At 48.3% G+C, this 25,115-nt stretch overlaps 1 protein-coding gene across 6 annotated transcripts in view; it reads left to right on the top strand.

The window, feature by feature from the left end:
- The window catches only part of TSEN54 (tRNA splicing endonuclease subunit 54), a 571,608-nt gene that overhangs the window by 229,931 nt on the left and 316,562 nt on the right, over positions 1 to 25,115 (top strand). The gene's annotated exons all lie outside the window — the stretch shown is intronic.

Here is a 25,115-nt window from a genome sequence, read left to right as displayed (position 1 = left end):
AATGTTACATTTAAGCAGATAAAATCTGGTAACTTAACGGTTTTCCTCTATCTCCTACTTAGCGTTTGTGTTGAAATACTTGCTGTTTAGCCTAATTGGTTGCCAGATATATTGCCGATATATCTCAACTCTTAAGGCCATTTCTGAGTATTTTCAGGGCTGTTAGGGTTTGGTAAGGCCCAGCAAAACATTTGGTGAGGCCCTTTTGCTATTTACTGCATTGTGCCAAAAGCTGCGCAAATAGGAGATACAAAAAGTTTGTGTGGAAGACATAGATATGTTGATGATGCCTTCTGGCAGCTGGGCTAAGCTAAAATCTTGCTGTTGGTTGATTTCACTGTATAACTCATAGCATCAAGAATCACGAGTGTATAAATCCATACATCGGATACAGCCAATTTATTGTTAGCAGCGATTCACTGCGAAATTAACAAAGTGTCTTCATATTCTATTATGAAAAAGAATATTATCAACTACCTCAAAGCTATTGGCTGGACACAAAAACAACAAGTCGTCTCTACTCCTTTGCTGAGAGCGCTAGCCAAGAAATCTGAATTACACGACTGGATCAGCAATTTTGCGCATTTGGAAGATCTGAAGCGCTACAAATTTGTGCAATTCATGAATTACACTATTAAAAAACCATTACCATACCTGAATCTATGCCCTTCACCACGGCTACGTCGATTCATTCTTTTGCTAAGGATCGATCAGCTACCTGTACTGGCCATAAGTGGGATTAAGAACAATCTCCCCCTACCTGAACGTTACTGCAGGCTGTGCAAGGACAAAACGGAATCTGAAACGGGCAAACACGTCCTCACTAGATGTGTCGCTATGGCAAAGGTCTATACAATATTTTATACAGACTTTGTCCATAACTTGGAATATGTTGGCAGTAACGAATTCTGGCACAGAGCCGTTAATGCAAAGGGAAAAGGAATGAAATTATACATTGCTATGTATAATGTTTGGACGATTGCTGAGAAATCATTGGACATAAACATATAGCAAATGTCAACTCGGGGATGTCCCTTGGGAACGTCACTCCTAGGAAAAAGGAAAAAACTAATATTCATTCATTGGTGGATTTATGGATTCCTTTCTACTAATCTATGCCTTTTATGCTATTATTTTTTCTATCTACTCAATATGTTAATATTATTTTTAATGATTGTTGTTCGAATGTAGTTTCTTATGTCATGTGAAAAGCTTATAATAAGCTGTAACACATTAGTAATAAATTAAATTAAATAAATCCATTTTACCCTATAGAAAATCCTAAACTCACCCTTTGACAAAGTGGTGATTATCCCTGTCTAGAAAAGTAAATAGAAAATAAGGTGCTAATCCTCACTGTGATGTGTCCCCCCCTCAAACACAAATTGTAAGTACACATTTTTTAGAAAACAGTTTCATAAATTCTGGAAAGGTTTCTGAGAAATGTAAAATAGTTTTAAAAAAAACAATTATGATTCAAAAAAAGATGTGCTTCAAAAAATGATGAGGGAAAAGGAGGTCTACTTTCATCTTTATTCTCTGTTCGTCTCTATCCTTAGACAAATTTAAAGATCGGAGGAACAATTCTATTTTAAGGGGTTGTTGACCAACAACTCTCTGAGAGAGAATTCAATTTGAGTATCTAAAAAAATGTAAGATATCCCTTTTTAAAAAAACACTGTCGACCTGTTTCAGCACCTACAAATGTCACCTTCTTCAGGACTGGCTCAAGCCCTAGCTGCCATAGCGTATTTTACTCCTATGAATAGGTTTGTTTTGATGCTGTTAACATTGTGCAGCAACATTCATTAGCAAGCGTTTTGCTGACATTTTGTTCAATAAGTTAATTTTTCTTTTTAGTCATACTCCAGAGTTAATTAATTACTTTGCTGTGCTAGGCGGACCTGCGCCTCCGCCACATCAGGGCGTCTTTGGAAGCTCTATCGCGGGCACCATTAGGAGAAAAGACACTGGGATAGGTGACATCCCGTATACGCGAGGTATCGTGTATCCCTTCCAGGTATTCGTGAAGGTCGGTGCCATATTGGCAAAAGTGATTCTTTCAGCTATTTTTTATAACGTTTCAGGGAATTGAAAGGATCAAAGTACCCCAACGGCCCCCTTTTGGTGGCAGTTGATTGCACTTACCATCAAAAAGATTTGTAGGGTAAATCTGGAGACGAAACGCACTGAAAATGTTGCAAAGATCAGGATATGGTCACCCAACAAACGTCATCTTCCGCCAGTAACTTGAGTATTAACCATAAACTCAGTTGTGCATGTGAGCTGCAGTATGACATTTCCTTCACATTAGTCTCAGCCAGAAGCCTTCCTTATTTCACGTGTGTTTTGGCTTTCTCTAATGTGCTATATACGCAAAGGTAAAACTGGTGAGTAGTGTTTGGCTATTTAGGCCACGCAGACAGGATGCCCCAGATGCACCGCTTCTTATTTGGAGTCTACTTGATTATTTTATGTTTTTTAGGCCTATCATTTTGCGCAACAATACTCCACGTTTTGGTTTCACTACGGCCTAGATTTTCCTTTATCCATAGTTGGTATTATATCATATATATTTTTTTAAACACTTTATTATTTTTGTTTAACAACACATAACAAACAACGTCAACAAACATCGCACAAAAACTGGCACTCCATGTTGGATTCTGCATGTCTTCATCTATCTTCATGGCGCGCTGGCTTCAGCGATGTACCTTTTATTGTCCTTATCCCTAAATCGGGACTCCTCTGGCTTGTCCATTGTCGCCATCACCCTGTCATGATCTCTGCTTCCAAAAGGTCAGGGTTTTCCCAACTCCCTAGGAAGCAGATCCATAACCCAGGTTCCGAGTGCCAACCAGTCCCAATTGGGACCTTTTGGACCCAGTCCTGGCGCCAGTGGCACCAGGCTCATAAATATGCCCAGTCCCAGCGCTGGAAGCGCCGGGCTCATAATGCTTGGGTGGATTTACCTGCAGCAGACCATGCTGCTTACTTGCCTGCCAGTTGAGCCTCTGATCCTCTTCTGTTTGGAACTACTTTTCCTGTTGGGTGGGGCTGGAGCCACTCCCTAGATTTAGAACACTGGAACTCTTCTGGAAGGCAGGAACTCTTTTCTTACCAGGAACTCTTTTCTTACTTAGGCGTGGCTGTGGAAGGAGACATCTAAGCACTACAGGAGGCTATTTAAACCACACCCGGTGGATGAATCTTGCTTTGCGTTATTCTGCACCCTCTGCAGCAGGACGCTCATCGTGTCTTCTGCATCCAGTCCTTGGCCTAAGGAAAAAGGCTTACCATCCTGAATCCAGTCTTCAGCAACACCTATAAAGACAAGAAAGAACAGGTTAGCATTCCGGCATCTGAAAGGCAAAGGCTTACCATCCTGAATCCAGTCTTCAGCAACACCTATAAAGACAAGAAAGAACAGGTTAGCATTCCGGCATCGGAAAGGCAAAGGCTTACCATCCTGAATCCAGTCTTCAGCAACACCTATAAAGACAAGAAAGAACAGGTTAGCATTCCGGCATCGGAAAGGCAAAGGCTTACCTACTCTTCGTGCGCTCCGGAGGTCTTCATACTGCATTCCGGCATCTGAAAGACAAAAGCTTACCAACTCTTCGCACACTCCGGAGGCCTTCGGCGCTGCATCCGCATCTGAAAGACAAAACAAGGTGCGTTTAAAGACATTGGGGAACTTTAATACTCACGTGCCATTACTCCTTTCCACATCTAATCCAGTGGGTATTCCGGCACCCTGCAGCCGCTCCAAACTCGTACCTGCAAAATAAAAAGACAGTTAGAGCGCATCGTGAAGCAGGCAACAAGCGCTTACTCACGTGCTTCCAGGCGCTTCTATTCATCACACGGGCTCCATCTTCAACTCACTTCAGCCCGTCATCCGCCATCGCCGGAACCCTGCAAAACAAGAGACATCATTACTAAAGACTTTAAAAAGACATTTGAATGACTCGAAACTTACCGTTCGTGCAGTAAACGACGGACAGCAGTCCTCTGAAGTCAAGAGGCCTGCGCTACCTATCCAGTGAAGAAACTGGCTACAGCACCCTGCCCCGAGGCAGATGGAGAGCTCGGCATTCACTTACCTAAGGTGAGAGCGTTAACCTTTGGGGTCTACAGGAGAGGAGAAGAGGAAAGAGATAGGGACACCCCAATAACCCCAGTTCATTAACCCCATATTTTCTATCTGCAGACATCTTACTCTACACGTCAGGCATACAGTGCACAGAGGTCCAGCCCAAAGAGCCAACCGGGTGCTACACATCACCTTTGAAGATACGGTAGTCGCCCAGTCAAGACCGGCGCCTCTGCGAGAATCAGGTGAGCGTTACAGAACGCAAAGCCCACCGCAAAACTCTCGCCCAGGCGCTATGGAAACCTCGGATACTGACCCCCTAGCCCGGTTACTTGGGGAACTAAGGGCAGAAGTGCATGCAACTCGTCAGGAAACGAATGCTCTAAGAAGGGAACTAATTATTTCCAAGGAGAGAACAGACAATCTTGCTAGACAAGTGCTACAGTCACAAGCCGGACAGACCCCGTTACCCGCATCAGGGGCAAATCTTCCTTCAACATCCTCTATGAATCCAGTGCAGATCAACCTACCTGGGAATGTACCTCTGGCTCCGCCCGAGCGATTTTCTGGTGACCCAAAGAGGTTTGCAGTATTTATCAATCGGTGCCGGTTGCACTTCTTATGCCGGCCAGCAGCCTTTCCAACTGATCAAGCTAAAGTAGCTTTTGTACTTTCGTACCTTAGTGGCAATGCGGCAGACTGGTCGATCCCTCTAGTTCATCAAGATGATCCGGTTCTCCATGATTTTCAAGCCTTTCAGCTTAGTATGGAAAAACTGTTCGCAAGACATTCACAGGGACAGGCCTTGGACAATGAGCTTCTTTCGTTGCGACAGGGTAATCAAGACCTTTTGGCTTATATTGCATCTTTCAATAGACTAATAGTGGAAACTCAATGGCCTGAGGACAAAAGGATTACGCTGTTTCATAGAGGTCTACGTGGAGAGCTCAAAGACGTTTTAGCCCAAGTAGTGAATCCCCCACAAGACTGTTCGGATTACATAGACTTGGTCGTTCAAATAGATCACAGGCTGCAGAACAGGAAGGCCGATCGTTCCAAGTTTGATGCTCGAGTATTTTTCAAACCGCCAACTTCTTCCAAAGGAGTAGACTCCGGGGAATCCATGCAAATAGGGGGTCTGAAAGGTCCTCTAACACAACGGGAGCGGGAAAGGAGGAAACAGTTGCAATTATGCCTATATTGCGGAAACTCAGGGCACTTTCTTCGAGACTGTCCGGTGAAACCTGCCAAGAAGGCAGTAGGAGCTGCAGTTACCAAAGTTACAAACTCTGAGCAGGGAAACAACCTCGCCCGACAAGAATAGAGGTCCTCTTGCCGAGCGTAAAAACCAGTTCCGTGACCTCGCACTTCGTGATACCTATGGTCCTCATTAGCCCTGATAATCCGGATCGATTACATGCAATTGAAGCTTACGTCGACAGCGGTGCCATCGGCAATTATGTGGATCATGAAATGGTTTTGAGGATGAATCTAACTCTTTGTCCCAAGGCTGTAAAGGACGTCATTACTACGGTGGATGGTACGGAGATAGCCTCCGGGCCAGTAACGCATACCACTCAAGAAGTGACGCTAGTAAGTCAAGATGGACACCATGAGAAGATCGTGTTCGATGTGATCAAGGCCCCTCAGTTTCAGATTATTCTAGGAATACCTTGGTTAGAGAAACACAATCCTCTGATCGATTGGCGAGCAAGAACGGTCCAGTTTCCAGAATGTGTCTCTACTTGTCACCCTCCACCTGGTGTTGCACTGGCCGCAATTTCTTCAGAGACTCCCCAGTTACCTCCCGAATACCTAGAATACCAAGATGTTTTCCGGAAGGATCAGGCTAACTCTCTACCTCCTCATAGGTCTTATGACTGCCAGATAGACCTGATACCTGGATCTACTCCTCCTTGTAGTAGAATTTATGCCCTCACCGAGCCTGAGAACCTTCAACTTCGACAATACCTGGATCAATACCTGGCAAATGGGTTTATTCGTCCTTCCAAGTCCCCTGCTTCTTCAGCTTTGTTCTTCGTTCCAAAAAAGGAAGGAGACCTTAGAACTTGTATCGATTATCGCTCCCTGAACCAGATCATCGTTAAGAATAGATATCCGTTAACTTTAATCCCTGAACTCCTGGACCAAGTCAGAAAAGCATGCATATATACAAAGCTGGATCTTAGAGGAGCTTACCACTTGGTACGAGTAAAAGAGGGCGATGAATGGAAGATGGCCTTCCGCACCAAGTATGGGCTATTTGAATATCAGGTCATGCCCTTCGGACTTTGCAATGCCCCGGCCGCCTTTCAATATTTTATGAACGATGTCCTCAGAGAGCTCATAGATGTATGTGTTTTTGTTTACATTGACGACATCCTCGTTTATTCTTCATCGGAATCTGAACATCGGAAACACGTGAAAATGGTCCTCGAAAGATTGCGTCAACACAAACTTTTCGCTAAGTTGGAAAAATGTGTTTTCAAAGTGACTGAAGTTGAATTCTTGGGATTCATATTATCACCTGGCGGGGTGCGTATGGATTCAAAGAAGGTCGATGCATTTCTCAAATGGCCATCACCATCCTCCGTAAAAGTTGTGCAAAGCATGTTAGGCTTCGCTAACTTTTACCGCAGGTTTATCCCCGAGTTCTCTCGAATAGTCCAGCCCATCACTGCCTTGTTAAAGTAAAAACAAACGTTTTGAATGGTCTACCGAGGCGGAACAAGCTTTCCAGGATTTGAAGACTAAATTTATCTCTGCACCAATCTTAAAACACCCTCGCCCCGAACTCCCCTACATCGTGGAAACTGATGCTTCAAGCCTTGCCATGGGGGCAGTTCTATCACAAAAGGACCCGGTAACCAATCAGTTGCATCCCGTGGCATTTTGGTCCCGCAAATTCTCGCCTCCTGAAGTCAATTACACGATTACTGACAAGGAACTTCTGGCTATCAAGTCTGCCTTTAAGGCTTGGCGGCATTATCTGCTGGGGGCCCGACACACCGTTACTGTGATTACGGATCACCGAAACCTGCAATATTTGAAAACCGCAAAAGCCCAATCCTCTAGACAACTCCGTTGGGCATTATTCTTTGCCGAGTTTGACTTCATAATTACCTATCGACCAGGTACAAAGAACGGTAAAGCCGATGCCCTTTCTTGGATGGGAGTGGAAGAACACTTGATCAACCCTAAACCTGTACCAATCATTCCCGAACAAAGAATTCTGGGTGTAATCGCCACAGAATCCATAGAGGAAGTTAAGGATAAAGCCAGGCAACTTGTAACTCCAGCAGATATACAGAATTGGCATCTGCAGGGAAAGGACTTTGCAGTAAAGGACAACTTATTGTATTTCCAAGAACGATTATACCTACCCAGCACAGATTTACAGAAAAAAGTAATCTCTTGTTATCACGACTCTTTAATGGAAGGTCATCCCGGTATAGCCAAGACCTCAGAAAAGATCAAGCGCTACTTCTGGTGGCCGTCTTGGAAAAAAGATATCAGAGACTTTATAATGTCCTGTGGAGTATGCGCCCAAAACAAGAGTCAAAAGGAAAGACCAGCAGGCCTCTTACGCCCTATTGACATCCCACCTCGCCCTTGGCATACGCTTTCTATGGACTTCATCACCGATCTACCTCCATGCTCCGGATACAATACGATTCTAGTAATCGTGGACTTATTCTCCAAGATGGCGCATTTCATTCCGCTCAAAGGCTTGCCAACAGCAGCAACTCTGGCCCGAGAATTTCTCGAAAACATCGTCCGACTGCACGGTTTTCCTTCGGTTCTAATTTCGGATCGAGGTAGTCAATTTATTTCTAATTTTTGGCGAAGTTGCTGTCGGTCGGCTCAAATTGATGTGAGACTATCGACCAGTCACCACCCTCAGACCGACGGACAAACCGAGAGGACCAATCAAACTCTGGAACAGTATTTACGCTGCATGCTGCAACAAACTGAAAAAACTTGGAAAGATATCCTTTGGATAGCCGAGTATGCCTACAATAACTCTGTCCACTCGGGAACTGGGAAAACCCCGTTTTTTCTTTTGTACGGCAGTCACCCTCGAACCTCGGAGTTGGATCCCCTCCAAGATCTTGAAACACCAGCAGAAGACTACCTGCATTCTACAATCACCCAAGCCTTTAAGGAAGCTGTTTCTCACCTTCAAAGGGCTAAAGAACAATACAAGAAAGGAGCAGATCAACATCGGAAGGAAGCCCCTCACTATCAAGTAGGGGATCAAGTCTGGTTATCCACCAAATATCTATCTCTAAAAGGGCCACGCACATTCAACCCAAGATACCTTGGTCCCTATTCCATCACTACCATAGTAAACCCAGTAGCGGTCAAGTTGGGCTTGCCCCCGCACATGAAGATACATCCGGTCTTCCACGTCTCTCTATTAAAACCCGTGCAACCTCAAACCCGACTAACCAAATCTCCAAAACCTATCCTAGTGGATGGAGAACTCGAGTTTGAAGTCAAAAGCATTCTGGACTCCAAGATCTCCAAATCTAAACTATTCTACCTAATTGACTGGAAAGGCTACGGCCCCCAAGAGAGATCCTGGAAACCTGCTGAATATGTCCACGCTCCTCGCCTAATCAAAAGATTTCACCGAACATTTCCTGACAAGCCAAAACCCCCGGAGAAGCCCGGTTTGGGAGGGGCCTTGAGGGGGGGTACTGTCATGATCTCTGCTTCCAAAAGGTCAGGGTTTTCCCAACTCCCTAGGAAGCAGATCCATAACCCAGGTTCCGAGTGCCAACCAGTCCCAATTGGGACCTTTTGGACCCAGTCCTGGCGCCAGTGGCACCAGGCTCATAAATATGCCCAGTCCCAGCGCTGGAAGCGCCGGGCTCATAATGCTTGGGTGGACTTACCTGCAGCAGACCATGCTGCTTACTTGCCTGCCAGTTGAGCCTCTGATCCTCTTCTTTTTGGAACTACTTTTCCTGTTGGGTGGGGCTGGAGCCACTCCCTAGATTTAGAACACTGGAACTCTTCTGGAAGGCAGGAACTCTTTTCTTACCAGGAACTCTTTTCTTACTTAGGCGTGGCTGTGGAAGGAGACACCTAAGCACTACAGGAGGCTATTTAAACCACACCCGGTGGATGAATCTTGCTTTGCGTTATTCTGCACCCTCTGCAGCAGGACGCTCATCGTGTCTTCTGCATCCAGTCCTGGGCCTAAGGAAAAAGGCTTACCATCCTGAATCCAGTCTTCAGCAACACCTATAAAGACAAGAAAGAACAGGTTAGCATTCCGGCATCGGAAAGGCAAAGGCTTACCATCCTGAATCCAGTCTTCAGCAACACCTATAAAGACAAAGAACAGGTTAGCATTCCGGCATCGGAAAGGCAAAGGCTTACCTACTCTTCGTGCGCTCCGGAGGTCTTTATACTGCATTCCGGCATCTGAAAGACAAAAGCTTACCAACTCTTTGCACGCTCCGGAGGCCTTCGGCGCTGCATCCGCATCTGAAAGACAAAACAAGGTGCGTTTAAAGACATTGGGGAACTTTAATACTCACGTGCCATTACTCCTTTCCACATCTAATCCAGTGGGTATTCCGGCACCCTGCAGCCGCTCCAAACTCGTACCTGCAAAATAAAAAGACAGTTAGAGCGCATCGTGAAGCAGGCAACAAGCGCTTACTCACGTGCTTCCAGGCGCTTCTATTCATCGCACGGGCTCCATCTTCAACTCACTTCAGCCCGTCATCCGCCATCGCCGGAACCCTGCAAAACAAGAGACATCATTACTAAAGACTTTAAAAAGACATTTGAATTACTCGAAACTTACCGTTCGTGCAGTAAACGACGGACAGCAGTCCTCTGAAGTCAAGAGGCCTGCGCTACCTATCCAGTGAAGAAACTGGCTACAGCACCCTGCCCCGAGGCAGATGGAGAGCTCGGCATTCACTTACCTAAGGTGAGAGCGTTAACCTTTGGGGTCTACAGGAGAGGAGAAGAGGAAAGAGATAGGGACACCCCATAACCCCAGTTCATTAACCCCATATTTTCTATCTGCAGACATCTTACTCTACACGTCAGGCATACAGTGCACAGAGGTCCAGCCCAAAGAGCCAACCGGGTGCTACACATCACCTTTGAAGATACGGTAGTCACCCAGTCAAGACCGGCGCCTCTGCGAGAATCAGGTGAGCGTTACACACCCCTCCCCATTGAGTCTCTCTCCCACTTTATCGCCGACTGTTCGGTTTTCTGCCGGCCCCTCCGGGTCTGATGTACCATGCCCTTCAGTGCTCCCAAATAGATCTTGTATGAGGGAGTTACATGCAAGTATCTTGGCCCCACTTTCTCCCTCCCCCCTCTACATCGCTCTGGTCCACACTGACGTTTCAGTTACCGTCCATTTCTTCAAATCCGCCCACCACAGTTTTGTTGACGGCCCTGTGGTTGTGTTCCATGCCATTGCGATGCAGCGCTTCGCCAGTATGCAGATTAGGTCTTTCATTTTTGCGATATGGGACCTCTGTTTGTCACCCCTCAGGAACAGCCCCAACAGATACGACTCTGGCGACCATGCCTGCATGTGGATACCTCTGGGTTCTGCCTTGTCTTTAACAATGTCCCAAAGGTTTGTAATCACCGGCCAGGACCAGAACATGTGTAGCATAACTGCCTTCTCTGCCGCGCGGGCAGTTACGGGTTTGCTTGCTTCCCATGGGTGACATTCTCCTGGGTGTAAGGTATGCCCTGTGTAGGAGGTAGAGCTGCATTCGCTGAAATTGTGCGTTCCTGGAGACTTTCTTTGCATACCGGAGTATCCTGCGCCATTCCTCATCCGTGAAGTTCTTCCTCCCATCTAGCTCTCACTTGCAGCTCCCGCCCGGTATTATTGATCAAGAGGTGTTCATAGAGTCTGGATACCATGTGTCCTCCTTCTGACACATCATACCATGTGTCCTGATCCCCCTCATTCTCCTCCCCCTCAGGTAACGTCTTCCACTTCTTCTTGATCTTCCGGACCATGCTGTTATACAGTAAAAATTGTCCTTTATGTATATTCTGCTCTTCCATTAGGGTCCTGAAGTCCACCCATTGTCGGCTCTCCATAAGTCTCCGATCTGAGCCACTCCCTTATCTTCCCACTATGCGCGATATGTTGTTAGGGACTCTATGCGGGTATCGAATAATCCCGTAAGGGGGATTTGCCGGTAGCATGGGTCTCATATCCTTTGGGTTTTCTATGCTCTCTTCCATAGGATCAGGCCCAGTTTAACCATGTTGGGGAGCAGTTTGGTTGAAAGTCTGTCTATCCACAGAAGCTCTCTCAAGAAGTAATGTCTCATAGCCGGTCGGAAAAGTAATGTCTATAAATGTATCATCTCCCAACCACCGTACCACAGATTGGAGCTGCCTGGCCAGGTAGTAACGTTCAAAGTCCGGCAACCTGATTCTCCCCCGACACCCCATTCGTAATCTCGCTGTAAGGTTTTCAGTGCAATTCTGTTCCTCCCTGCGCCCCACAGGAATTCTCTTGCCAGTGTGTTGAGTTGTTTAAAGAAGGACCCAGGTATGTTGTATGGAATGTTAGTGAAGTAATATAATAGACTGGGCAGCACCGTCATCTTCAGTAAGGCCACTCTCCCCATCATCCCCAGTGGGAGCGTCTTTCAGAACTGCATTGCTTTCCATATCTTGTCTAGGGCCGCTTGTGTGTTAACAGTATGTGTTGCTGGTGTGTCATGATGTATGTCCACTCCTAAATAGCGGAAGGTGACCGGAGTCCATGTAAGTCTTAAGTCAGGCAGCTGGTCAGGGGTGGCTCTCTTCAGGTCCGCTAGGGGAAACAACAAGGATTTCTCCTTATTAATAGTAATGCCTGACAGCCTGCGAAGGCACCCAGGGCTTCTAGCAAGTCTGGCAAGTGTTCCCTCGGTTTCCCGACGTAAAGGAGCATAACGTCTGCGTATATCGAGATTTGGTGTACTACCCAGTCTATCATAATTCCGCATCCTTATACTTCGCCCTATTGAAAACCGCGACTGGTTCCAGGGCCAATTTGTCTAACATCAGGGATAGTGGGCATCCCTGCTTAGTACCTCTACCGATGTTCCACCCTTCCGGGATGTGTCTTCCCGTTTTAACGCATGCTCTTGGATCCCTGTAAAGGAGTTTTATCCATCGGAGATATCCCTCCCCTATCCCAAAATGGGTGAGCGCACTCAGGAGCCAGTCCCAATTAACGGAATCCTTTATGGCGTCAAGTGAAGCCACCAACATTCCCCTTTGTTCTGGTTCGTGCTGTCCACTACATGCTGGAGTATATGCAGGTTCCATGTCCTGTTCCTCCCCAGGACATATCCTGTTTGGTATGGTTGCACCATGGTAGGTATAACTCCTTTGAGCCGGTTTGCTAAGGCTGCTGTCAGAGTTTTGGAGTCCTGATTTATCAGGGTGACCGATCGTGTCTTCACCCGTTCTATCTCACTTAGCTCTGCCAGTATGCCTCCCCTCAGTCCTCCCACCTTCCCCATCGCTGCCCCCCTGACCACTACCTTGAAGCCTTCCCAGATAGTTCTGGCACTGTCCACCCTCCCCGCATTATGGTCAGAAAAATCATCTATCGTCTCTCTGATATGCTCCTGGAAATCCCCATCCATCAGCGCCTCTGCCCTCAGCCGCCATGCGGGGGTGGGGGTGGCCCCCCCTGTATGTGTATACCTACTTTGCTACCAGCGGGGCATGGTCAGATAGTGTACGTGCCTTGATATGTAGCTCTGTGAATTCCCCCAGAGTTTCCCTACCCATATGCTTTGCATATCCCCTAGTGCCGGCATGTACATCCTCGAAACATCGTCCAGTTCCAGCTGGTCTAATATCATCTGCAGAGCTCTGGCCGGCGGTGCTGGCTTTCTTTGCCTGGCGTCAGATCTGTCTACCTGCGGGTTCAATGTGCAGTTGAAGTCACATGCCCAGATGAATGACGCTTCTCTGTATGGGGCCAGCCAAGGTGTAATTGTCCCGAAGAATTCAGTTGCATCATGATTAGGGGCATATGTGTTTATCAGGCACACCTCCTTATTCTCTAGCATTCCATGTACAATTACCATCCTGCCCTCCACGTCAGTGCTCCCCTGGCATAATTCGAGTAAGTTGAACTGTACATTTGTCCTCCCCATTTCTTGGCAATTTTTGTTTGCTTTTCGGCCGTCAGATGCGTTTCTTGCAGCATTGCGATTTGAATTTTCGCTCTGTTCAACCAGGTATAGACCCTCAGCCTCTTGACATAGGCATTCAGTCCCCTGACGTTCCAGGTGACCATGATGGCCTTCTCCTGACCCGTTTGGTTGCTGCATCTCGTGGCCCGTCTGTTCCATGGGCTCATGTGCTGTCCTGCGTCCTGCGACAGGCTCCCTCGTTTCAACCCTTGTCGGTCCCCTCCACCCGGGCTGGCTTCCGCCCTTCCCTTCTTTGCTTATTCTTATCTGCACGGGATCCTTGCGGGTCCCTCCTCTCATTGCAGTGCCTTGGCAGCTCTCCTTAGGATATGTCTTTACCAGCCAGCCTCTTGCGCTTTGTCCATGTCCATGTTGCTTGGTGCATCCTCCAACGCTCGTGCCTTCTCTCAACCAACCTATCCACACACTAACTATAACTGTTAAACTCCAAGTCACCCTCCCCCTGCTCGGGCTTTGCCGATTTCCTCGTGCCACCCTCCTGTCCATGGGCGCGCTTGTTGCGGTGGAAGGCCTCAAAACTGGCATCTCGAGTTCTGTTCCTCTGCAGGGTTTCTTCATGGTTATTGGCGGTCTCTCGCAGGAGGTTTCGGACTCCCGCCTGTTGGTGCCAGTCTCTTTCATGTGTTCCGTTCATCATTTGTCTCACTTTGTGCCTCATTTGGGTGCATTCCTGTTGTTTTCTCCATTCCCGGCTCTCTGATCCGGGATCCCTTGCTGGTCCATCCACTCTTGAGCATCGGCAGTGGTCTCAAATATGTGTGATCTTCCGTTATGTAGCACCTTCAGTTTGGCCGGGTATGGTAGCATGAATCGCACACCTGCCGCCCGGAGCGGTACTTGGTCGGCCAAAATTGTGCTTGTTGCTTCTGCATCAGTGCTGTGTAATCCGGATAGATGGTTATCCTGGCAGCATTCCTCATTATCACCCCGCCCTCTCTTGAAAATGCCAACATCTTCTCCCGATCCTTAAAGTTCATGATCTTGGCGATCATAGGTCTTGGGGTGCACCTGAGCGGGGCATTCTGGTTAGAGCTCTGTGCTCGCTCTACTGCGAAGCCCTAGGATAAGTTTCCTGCTCCCACTTCCTGGAGCAGCAAAGACTCGATGTTCGTGGGGGCTCTGCCCTCCTCTCCCTCTGGTAGTCCCACTATGTGCACATTGTTGCATCGGTCTCTCCCTTCCGCATCTTCCACTCTGTGCTCCAAGGTACGGATGCGGTCCAGCGCCTCCGTCATTTGGGATTGGGTGGTCATAATGTTCGCAGTGTTGCTTTGTACCTGTTGTTGCGCCATGGACACCCTCTCCGTCAGGTTCCTCACATCTTCCATGAGGTGCCCGACATCTACTATCACTGCGTCCATTTTGCACTCCAGTGACGATTTAAGGACCGCTATGGCTTCGAGGATAGGGCCCTCCTCCACTACTCCTCCCGTCTGTTTGGAATTGGATGTACACGCACTGACCCCTGGTGCCACGGCCCAAGGCTCTTCGTTCTTCCGGGCGAATGCGTCCATGCTGATCTGCCTCCCTTTGTCACCTTTCTGTTTGTCCGGCATACCGGCGCCAGTGCCTCGTATGCATCTATGCCAGGGCCCCAGCTTCCTCCTCTTGCGCCCGGCGCTGTTGCTGTTGGTGAGGTCTTGGCCTTCTCCTGTTCCGTTCTCTATGGTGCCTTCTTGTCCTAAGATGTTGTTGTGTGGCTTGTGTCGGCCTCTCCCTGGGCGACCCATCTCGGGAGTACCTCAGGGGTCAATGGTGGATCCACCGGCGAATCTAGTGGCTGCAGTCGGCGCCGTCATCCAGTTCTGGTGGCCACCGTCTTCTGGTACTCATCCCTGATGGGCCCTCTACTGACCCCTTGTGTTCACTCTCTTCGCTTCCCCCTTCCATATCTCGCCCCCCGACTCCGCACCTGCGGTCCCTCTGTGGGCGGAACTTCAGTGTCCCCTCTTACTGCCAGTCTCAAGTGGAGGGCTGCTGGACCGTAGCAGTGTTGTGTGTACTGGTACGTCCTCAAGGGAGCTCCCTCGCTGCCCACTGGCATAACCTTCTATGAGTCCTCCCTTGCATGCCTTTCACCCACTGGTGCCAATGCTAGTGCTGGTTCTGAGAGTGCCCGGGTGCCTCTATTTAGCATAGTTCACCGCTATCCCCTTTTGACAATATTAACTTGCTTCTGGAACCCTCTTTGAGGTAGCTGTTTGTTTCTTGTGGGCAAGTAGACTGTGTCCTCCCACGTGTCTGGTATTCTTACGTGCAAATCTATAGTGCTTTGCCCTTCAATACGGTCTTCTGTTCCGTGATGCCCCTTGGTGTGGAGCTGGCCTCCTCCGCCGTTGCATATTCGCTATCCGTCTCCTTGTGCCTATGTGTCCCAGTCTTCTCGACTGGGTGAGAGGCCCAGGTGGTGGCAAGCAGTTCAGTGCAGTGGGCCTACCGGTCTTGTCCCCTTTCTTGGAGATCTATGTTTTTGGGCGGTCCAGGCACCCTCTGTCCTCCAGCGGCCCCACCGCGTGTGCCGGTCCTGGCTGGCGGCCACACCGACTGAGTTATTGTGGTGTTGTGGTGCCCCCTCGCCTCTGGTCTGTCCCCCTTGTCGTGGGGGTCCGCTTCGGATCTGTTCAGGGCTCTCCTTGCCTGAAGAAACGTGTTGTCCTACGTGGTGGACTGTGTCCTCCCACATATTCAGTGTTATTAATTCGTATCAGCGTTTCTTACTCCTCGTGGGGGCCGCCGATCATGATGCGCCGGGCCACAGCCCACTGTCCCTTCGGCCCATCTCCTTGCCAGGCGCTCCTCACACCCGGGTATCAGGGCGATTCTCCCCTGGGTCCGCGCTGGGAGTGTCAGGGGCCGCACTCACTGGATTCTTGATGCAGCGGTCTCCCCCGAATGCTCCGGTGGATCAGCCGCCGAGCTGTGGGCTCCACTTCGCCCGGGCTTTCCCCCCGACTGGGGCTGCGGTCTCCTCCCGTTGTCCGCTTGACTCTGGCTCCTCACCACCGCCCATCTTCCACATCGGCTCTCTGCCTCTTCAACGTGGTGGACCAGGTCTTCTTCGACAGCCCCGTGGTGTTTTAGAGCTGCCTGGTCGCCGGCCGGGAGGTTCTTCCTGACATCAGTGCCCCTCTCTGCTGTCGGTGATTTATGCCCTGCGCACAATGTCTTCCTTGTGCCTCTTCCTTCCACGTCGTCACTGCAGGACTCCTCCGCCAGTTCAACGAGTCACTGCCGTCATTTTGTAGGCTGGCACCACAATCACTTCATTCTCCCTCCTGGCCGCACCCCGGTCTGATTTCCCCCAGGTTTTCTGTCAGCCGACCCTCGGATGCCTCTGTCACTTTTCAGCAGTTTCCGTTGCGTTTTCTTCCAGCTTTTAAGGATCTTTGTGGCGGATCATGCGATAGCTCCCGAGTTCCACTCCTTAACGCATGGCTGCCAAGCCATGCCATATTTATATGTATATTGCTTCATGTCTGACACCTCCTACTTCTAAGCATTGTAAAAATTGGTGGTATTACTACCAAGGTAATGGTACTTAATTTATCAACCTCAGAAGGTTGAAGGGCTGTTTCAGCTCTGCTAAAATATGAACTTGGAAATTGCAGGCTTGCACATGGCAGAGTTGAGCTTTAAAATCGCTGGGCTATCTAATTGCGGCACAGTAGGCTGTTTGTTCAATTATACAGTTAAAAAGAGATATTTATTAGAATATATACCTATTACTCTGCTGCCTCCCCCAGTCCTTTTACAAACAAAATATAATACATGTTTCTGATGCTTGTGAATCTGCTTAGACTCACATGCTGTGCATATAGTCCGACATCTAGTGGTAATCGTGGAGTATTGCTTCTGGTCTTTCGAGAATCGAAATGGGACGTCAACATGGGCATGCTTGTAACACTATCCCTAACGTGACATGAGGTGTACCCAAAATATCTTGCGCGTCGAAGTCCCTCAGATTGTTTTTTTCTGCCCAGCTAGCTGGTCGCCTTATGCAGAGTTTGTAAATTGCTAAGTTTCTATTATATTGTCCACGACCGTTGGTCGTTTATTATTCATCAATTCTTCATCGACGACTGCTCCTGAACCAACGCCGAAGACGACTGCAGATTTCGGCGGCTGGTGCTTCGGTCGACGCTGTCGACCGCGTGGCCTCGGCTCTCCGGCCAGGCCTATACAATAGGTAGAGTGGGGCCTGGGGTTCTGTTTCTTTTGTAGAGGGGAGAAGGCATTTCCTTCTCCCCTCTTTTCCCTTCTGGTTTTGCTGTCGCGTTTAACCTGAGCTATGCACAGGACTCCTTTTAAATTTTGTACTTCTTGCAATGGCAAATATCCAACGAAAGACACACACCAGAGGTGTAATAAGTGTCTACCTCGAGATCACAACGAGCAGTCCTGCCAACTTTTATGTACGAAGATAAAAGAATGGTGGACGAAGCGGTGGGGGGCCTAAGCCATGCAGCAGGCCGAGAGTAGCTCCCCGACGGCGCAGGTGCCTCAATTGACCATGATGTAAGCGACAGCCATGGCTCCGATGTGGAGGCCATTGACCTCTCTGCTGAACAGGCAAGTTACGAGATTTCTGTCGCCGGCAGGCAGGCCACCGGTTCTGCTATGGGGAGCCAACACCCCGGCGACAAGGACACACACACACACCACGTAAGGAAAAACGCCCTCCTGCCCCCAAGCCTCCTCGCCGGGAAGGCCACAGACGCCAACGGGAACACTGAAACTTTCAACAGAACCCACGATCCCCATGAGCAGCCGCCATCCCTGTAACCGTCCATACATTATGCTTCCGGGCATCCAAGTTAAAAGGGCGTCGGCTCCAAACATCATAAGAGCGCCGAGATGAGATGCCTCATAAGAGCATGTCAGCGTCAAAGGTTTCGGCGGCGCCGAAAACCGAGACAAAGCAGTAGTTAGGCTCGTCGAAATCACTCCGAGATATGCTAGAGATCCGCGAGAGTCTCGCCAACATCATCTCGGCAGCAAATAGGCCAAAAGACACGTCGAGATGTCAAGAAGAATATTCGGATGGGTCCCAGCCCCTATCTAAGACACTGGCACACAAACCTCGACCGCCTAGAGACCCAAGTCCACTGGCTGACAAATCTCACCCGTCTAGAGACCCATGTCCTCAAAAAGAGACATTTCCCCCTCCAGAGCACTGTGGTTTATATCTATGGACCAGAGATAGGTTTGAGGGATACATTAACAAGCCTTCCAAGTTTGTAGATTTTACTGAAAGATTTATCACCCCAAAGAGACCAAGAGAGGAAGACTCTTACCCTACTTTGTCCAAAGTTCAAAGAACGTCCAGTCAGTTCCCTCATGAGGAGGTGTTTGACCTAACTGAGCCAGAGGAAATCCATAAGGACCCCTATGATCAGGGAGAGAATCCCTTTGACAAGACGATAGACCAGTCTGCAGACTGGGTTATCAGGTAATATTATCCCCATATATATGGTCGCCGTAAATATCGCCGGGAAAAGGTTGTGGCGATATTATATGGGTGACCATATATATGGGGACAGGGGCCAAAAAAAAAAACATTTAAAAAAAAAAACAATTTGGGGGTTGCGGGGGTGTCCCCCGCATGTTCCATGCAATAATGTTGCCACAAATAAAATGGCAATTTTTCGGCGATATTTTTGCATGGCGAGATTTTTGTGGTGACATTATTACATGGAACCCAGACTGGGGTGATGAACAACCGGTAGGTGAGGCACCAATGCCGTCACCTTTCACTACCCCAGATCCAGACACCCTGTGTATAGATCCTCCCTCCTCACCTCCTCAAAGACAAGCCTCACCTATTTATGACCATATGGCATTCAATGCTATTATTAAAAAGGCTGCTGAACACTTTCAAATTGCCACTCGAGGCGGTACAAGAAACCAACTTTGTAGAGGATATTTTAAAAGAAAAACCACCCTCAAGTCAAGTGATACCTCTATTGAATTCTATCAAACGGCATCATCGCTCTCTCTGTTAACTCCATCTCAAACAAGAGCTGTAAATCCACAAGTCGAAAAGCTTTTTTGCCCCTCTCCAACAGACCCGCTATATATACGGGGACATGGCACTCATGACTCCCTAGTAGTCACAACTACAAGGAAGAGAGCCGAAGTACCCTTGTCTACAGCGGAGGCACCTCCAGACAAGGATTGCAAGAAGTTATATGCCCTTGGAAAGCGCATTACGACGTCAGCAGCTTACTCCACTAGGATAGCTAACACCACATTGCTGGCTAGTTATAGCGATGTCCAATGGAATTTGCTCCAGGAGGGCCTGCAAGAAGTCCCAGAGCCGGCGCGATCACTCCTTCTGGCGGTTGTTTCGCAAGGGAGGCAGGTCAATCGGAACATCCTTAAAAATACCTTGGATGCTGCAGAAACAGCGGGACGAACACTGGCCCAAGGCACCCTGCTTAAAAGGCACGCATGGCTCAAGTATTTGGGATTTAAGCCTGAGACCCAGGCATCCCTTATTTTACAAGCCAGTTGAAGAGACTAACCTTTTTGGGAAGGCAGTAGATGAGACCTTGGAACCAGCTAAAAAAGAACACGAAACCTTGAAGTCTCTAAACCAGATAACGCAAAGACCATATCGGCAGCAAGGGGGTATCTTTCGCCGCTCCTTTCGTGGACAATCCTTCCACGTTCCCCCCCACAATCAATGCGGAACAAGGAGTACACCTTGGTCCTCTGCACAAGGGGCAACTGCCATGGACCAAAATCAACAGAGAGGGCAGCGCCGTGGCAAAGGAAGGGGTAGAAACTCCACCCAAGAGGCTCCTCTGCCTCCACCCAAAAAATGACTCGGCAGTCTGGGTCCCCTCCCCTGCCTCCCCGGTCGGGGAACGAATAACGTCTTTCTTTCATGCATGGGAGGGAATTACCACAGACCAGTGGGTGCTCAAGACCGTCACCCACGGTTAATGTATCGAGTTCAGACGACCACCAATGTCCAGATGCTTAACGCCAGAAATCCTCAAGATCCTGCTGCAAGAGGTGGAGATCCTGCAAGAAAGGGGCACAATGGAAGTCGTCCTCATTCTACAGGTAAATGAGGGTATTTATTCGGTGTACCTCCTTGTACCCAAAAAGGATATGCCCTGTGCTGGACCTGCACCCAGCGAACAAATTTGTCAAGCCACAAAAGTTCAGAATGACAACAGTGCAAGAAGTAATCCTTCTACTAACACAGGGGTATTACATGGCAACATTGGACATGAACGATGCATACTTTCATATTTCAATGCTGCCAGTGCACAGAAAGCACCTAAGGTTCATGATAGAGGACAAACAACATCAGTTGGCGGTAGTAGCGGCTCACCTGCGCAGGCAGTCAATTCCAGTCTACCCTTACCTTGACTGGCTAATAACAGGGGACTCGTTCGGTACATGCCTATCAAACATCCAGAAGACGGCAGATCTACTCTTCAATCTGGAATTCTCCATCAACAAGAAAAAGTCCAGCCTTGACCCCTGCCAAGTCAAACAATTTCTGGGGGCTCTAATTCGGAAAGAAGACGGCCTCGTCTTCCCCTCCAATGAGAGGGTTCAAAACATGCTGTTCCAGATCCCTCATTATGTAGCCAATCGCGAGGTGACTGTACGGAAAGTCATGCAACTGTTAGGGATGATGGCCTCCTGCATTTACTTAGTCCCACACGCACGTTTGCGCATGCGCCCCAGGCAAGAGTGGCTCAACAGCCAATGGTGTCAGGCCAGCGGACAATGGGATGATCTAGTGGTTGTCTCGGCATCCCTCCTTCTCTTTCTGCAGTGGTGGTCGAGGGAAAACCTCTTACAGGGGAAAAACTTCACCACCCCCTCAGTAGAAGCCACTCTCACCACAGACGCATCCCTCACGAGGTGGGGGCCTCACCTCCTTCATCACGCAGCGCATGGCATTTGGTCCCCAGCAGTAGCATCCAACCACATAAACCTGTTGCCATTGTTAGCAGTGTTCAAAGCCCTGAAGGCTTTTTAAACACAACTATAGGGGAAGACAGTACTAGTCCTCATGGACAGCACCACGGCCATGCGTTACCTGAACAAACAGGGTGGCACGCACTCTCCAGGGCTATCCAAACGGTCCCACAATATATGGAAGTGGGCTCTCAAACACAAGATGTTCCTCCTGTCTCAACACATTCCAGGGGAACTCAATCTTCTGGCAGACGTGCTTAGCAGAGACTTCCAACTACCCACTGAGTACGAATGGCGATTACACAAAGACATTGTCGCCGTCTTCGCAGAATGGGGCTTCCCAGAGATTGACTTGTTTGCAACTTTGGAGAACGCACAATGCCCAGATTACTCCTCCGGGTACCCCCAGAACCGCTCCAAGGGGAACGGTCTCTGGATAATGTGGTCAGGGAAATTTGTCTACATTAAAACCCCCCTCCCCCCCCCGACAACCCCACCTCATCATAGAGGGTTCCATGTCATTTCATCGCAGGATGAAACAATGGGTTTTTCTCCGTGGATATTTCAACGAGAAAACTCATCGTTTTAAAAAATATATATTTTTGGGGGAGTTCACCCCAAACCCCACCACCTTTAATTATTTGACTATTCCCGAACACCCACACCCCATCTATATAAATTTTAACTCCCCTAGAAAATTCGATGAGTTTTCACATTGAAATAACAACGGAGAAAAACCCAGCGTCCTTTCATCCCACGATGAAAGGACGTTGTACCCTCAACAAGATTCTGGTGACCCTATTGTCGTCTTGCCAGCCCTGGTTCTCCCATCTGATGGCGATATCAATCTCTCCTCCGATGAAGCTACCTTGCCCATTGTTAGGCAAATTTGTCACATACTAACCCCGCCATTTGGTAAAACATTGATTTAATAAGTCATTGACGATTTGTGTTTTATGTATATGTGCCATGTGGAAAGTGCACATAAAGAATCTTAATTGTTTTTCCGATTGGTATATTGGTATATGAATAAACTTTGTTTTAAGTGAAATAATTGGAAAGACATGGTAGTTGTTTTTGACTAATTTAGCAAACAACACAAATGTGAAAAACTGTCGGATATGAAGCGGATTTAGAGAGAGGTAATCGGTCCCACTTCATCACTGTTCTTCAAATAAACACTTACACTCAAGTTGTCCAACTTAAAAACGATGCACTCGATCCTGGTGTTCCTCTCCATGGCAATGGGTTCCTGCAGCAGCAGTGGAAGTACAGCCAGCTCCAAGAAGATGTCCAGACTAGTACGCTATGGGGTTGATTGGTCCCACCAACCCAAGGGGAGAAGTCCTCCTTCTCAGGACATCTCTAATCGAGGCGAATTTCGGAGCTTCAGTACTGCAGCAGGGCTTTACCGGGCAAACCAACGGTCAAGGAGTTGCAGCAAGCGTCTCTTCCAAGTTCTTCTCCGGATTCCTTCGTCCAGTGGTCGACTCGGCCTTGCAAGCAAAAGACATCCCCTTTTATGCAGGTTTCTGCCATTCATTCGGAGCCTAGCTGTCACTCGCACAGCAGGGTGGCTGTCCTCCAAGGACAGCCAGCCAGCAAATCACCTGTGGGTGCATTCCAGTAACCAATGAGCCTAAGCACATGGAGTTTCGGGAACCTCCCTCCCCTCCCCTCCTGCCCTGCCAGACACGCTGGAGCCAGAGGCGGGCTTCACCAGTGAACTCTGCCAAAGACAAAACAAACAAAGGGACCACACCTGGTTTGGCGCGCAGAGTAAATCTGAAGAAGGAACTTTCCAACAAGAAAGGGGGGGGGGGATGAAGACCCGGGCCATTTTGACAAAATGGGCACCCATGGGTGCTTTACTGCAGCTGCAATTGCAGCCTGCGGTAGAAACACTCAATGTTAGAAAAGGGTAAACCACTGCCACCAGCCATTAATTGTAGAAAGGGTAACATAGAAATCTTACATGAGAAACTAGACAATGGGGATACTAAGTAACGCCTCCAGCACCCTATTGTGTCAATAAGACCCGAGGCGGTGGGCCAATACCGCCCCAGGTAATGCCCCGGGTCCCCTAGTTAACGAGGCCCCGGGGGCATTATCGTGGGCGGTATTGGCCTGCCGCCAAGGGTCTTATAGCCATTAGTACCCCGGCCCCTTAGACCGGGGTACTAATGGCATTTTTTTCTGATCCGAAACAGAAAAAAAAAATGGCCGCCGGAATTGGGGAAAAACGCAGTCAGTTTTCCCTTTCCATGGCGGCCATTGGGAGCGGATGCGCTGGAAACAGAAGTGTTTCCAGCGCGTTCGCTCCAGAGAAAAAAAAAAAGAAGGTAATTGGGGTAGGGAGGGGAGGGAGGGGATAGTTTGTAGGGGATGGGGTGGATGTTAAAAAAAATCTTACCCGAGTCTCTGGTGGGAGACGAAGGCATTCTCCAGCCTTGGGGAGGCTTGGAGCGGGGACTGCCCCGTTTCGAGCCTCCTCATTGGCTATGGGGCTGCCACGCCCCCTGCCGTGAATAAAGGCAGGCACACTCGTACGTCCACGGGAATACCATGTGGTATGGCTCGGAAAAGAGACCATCCACGTGTAGTATTTCCCATGGACAGAGCGTGTCGGGTACTAATGTAAGATAATGTGGGCTGGGTCTAGAAAGTTACAAATGTAAGTAAAGTAAATTTCACTTCACTGCTTTTGGAAACAGTAGTTTAACCAAGAGAAGGTATTTAAACCTTTGGGAAATCTGCAAAACTTCCCTTTGCCACTGCACTGAAGGTGCTGTGTGTCACAATGTAAAAAGATGATGCCTATGGAGTTTGTCAGACTCCAAAACCAAAAGAAACAGAGTTCAAATCAAACAAAAAATAAATGACAGGGTGGGAAAAAGGTCTCACTCTCAACAGGATAAAAATCAAAAGTCCTAAACTCCAGCAAAAAGAGCTGGGGGTCTCTAAGGTAGAAGGGAATTAGCACATTTCTGAGAATTCTCCCTAACACCCATACAACATGCTATCACAAGACATGGGGGAGACACTCCATCCATGTCCGCAAACTCTCAACTTAGTGGCCTGGCTCCTGAAGTCATAGAGTTCGGGTAGCTCCAACTTAGAGAAGCATGAAAGCCTAACACCAGACAATGCTGCTCCAATAAATGGAAACACTCTGTTATCTGGTGCATTTCCAAGAGCATCAATCCCATAGACTGCTCAGCAACACATATTGTCTTATACGTGACTCATCTACTATGACTCGGGTCTGGTTTTTAATTCCCGAAGGTCCACCTAACTGCACTTTCAGCTTATACTACGTCCCAGAAAAAGGTGTCGTGGTGGAAGATCCCAGTGATGAAGGGGTTTAAAGACTTCATCCCCCTATTTCAAACCCAGCTCCCCGATGGGACCTAAAAGTAGTATTAACTAGACTAATGCGATCTCCCTTTGAACCTATGCCTAAGGCTAGCCTTAAAGCACTCATTTACAAGACTGCTTTCCTAGTGACAGTCACTTGAATACGAAGAGTTAGTGAACTACAGGCCCTTTCAGTTCAAGACCCATTTATCACAATTCAAAGACAAGTTGGTTCTGCGCACTCGCCCATGGTTTGCGCCTAAATTCACGTAAAAGTTCCATGTGAACCAATCAGTAGAACTACCCACATTCTTCCAGAACCCCACTAACGTGGCAGCAATAAAGTCTACATACACTTGATGTGCGCCGGGCAGTCATATATTATCTGGAAAAGACTAAACCACTAAGGAAAACAAACCAGTTTTTTGTTTCAGTGACGGCTGATCAGCCATCTCAAAGTGTATTGTAAATTGCATCACACTCTGCTA

Source organism: Ambystoma mexicanum, chromosome 3q (assembly GCF_040938575.1).
Source record: "Ambystoma mexicanum isolate Mex_15411 chromosome 3q, UKY_AmexF1_1, whole genome shotgun sequence".
Classification (NCBI taxonomy): Eukaryota; Metazoa; Chordata; class Amphibia; order Caudata; family Ambystomatidae; genus Ambystoma; species Ambystoma mexicanum.
Note: the sequence above shows the minus strand (reverse complement) of the source record. Positions and strands in the feature narration are given on the sequence as shown.